We start from the raw sequence: 1,136 nt of genomic DNA, 5'->3' as shown, positions 1-1,136 counted from the left end.
CTGACCCAGTCCTAACTCATGATGCAATAGTAAGCTGTTTGGGAGGTTTTAGGGGTGCAGAAGGATATAGTAACTTTACTATTACTATCCTTATGAGGCTTTTATAGAGTTAGGATCTAAGAACTTTTTTGAAGGTCTGAAGTCCATTTCTTCCTAGACAGTCTAAAAGTCTCTTTCAAAGACTCATCTTCCTTCATGGATCAAAATAAAGGTACTAGAAATGAAAAAAAGTGCCTGCTACATACCAGGCCCTGGGAATACAACAAAAAACAATTAACTAGCATATAACTTTAATATAGGAGTGGACAAGCTCCATCCCAAAGGATGAATCCAGACCCCCCTGCCTTAGGGTGCCGCAGCTCCAGTCACTGATACTTCAGAAGGCTTGTTTTATTTTCATGAGCTGCTCTAGTTAATAAATTCAAAATGGAACTTCTTACAGTCAGAATCAGAGCAAATGAAAAGTACTGCACAGTGGACAAAAAGCTAAGCATTTCAAAGGGTAGTGGGTAAGGGGGGAACAATGAAGCATAACCAGGTTAGGGCCTCCAAATATTCAAAACCCACAGGAACTCAACATTTCTCTTTCTTCACTGTGCCATTCTCTCCATATGATTCTCTTCTCTTCTGTATTCATATTTCTCTGTCTTTTACTTCATTTTTCCTCTCTCACTTCTTCTGCACTTCTTTCCTTTTGTCTGTCTCCCTCTCTTCTCTACCTTGCTCCTACTTTGCCTCACTGATTCTTTTATTTTTCCCATCCCCCCTCCTCATTTCCTTCTCACTTCATAAGTGAGTTTTGGATGTTAGTATCACCTCAGTGACTTAGAAAGTCCCAGAGGTGCAGTTCCCCTAGTCTGCTTTCTTCTGAAGCTGCTGAAAGCTAAGGGGATAGGGACATCCTAGTTCCATCCATAATCTCTGTCTTCTTCCCTGGCAAAGACTCCCAACACTTAGTGTAAAATAAAGGTATACAGCAGTTGGGAAGCACAGGATGCTACCTTCCCCCACCTTATCACTCACCACCCAAAAGAGACAGCAGAGAGAGGCCAAGAAGCAGCAGTTTATCCATCGCCAACAGGTAGTAAGGTCCTGGGCTGTTAAGGACAAAGCAGTCTCCCAGGAGCTCAACTTCT

Source organism: Vombatus ursinus, unplaced genomic scaffold (genome assembly GCF_900497805.2).
Source record: "Vombatus ursinus unplaced genomic scaffold, bare-nosed wombat genome assembly UNPS02014813.1, whole genome shotgun sequence".
In the NCBI taxonomy this organism is placed as follows: Eukaryota; Metazoa; Chordata; class Mammalia; order Diprotodontia; family Vombatidae; genus Vombatus; species Vombatus ursinus.
The sequence above is the reverse complement of the archived record's forward strand: the minus strand, read 5'-3'. Positions refer to the sequence as shown.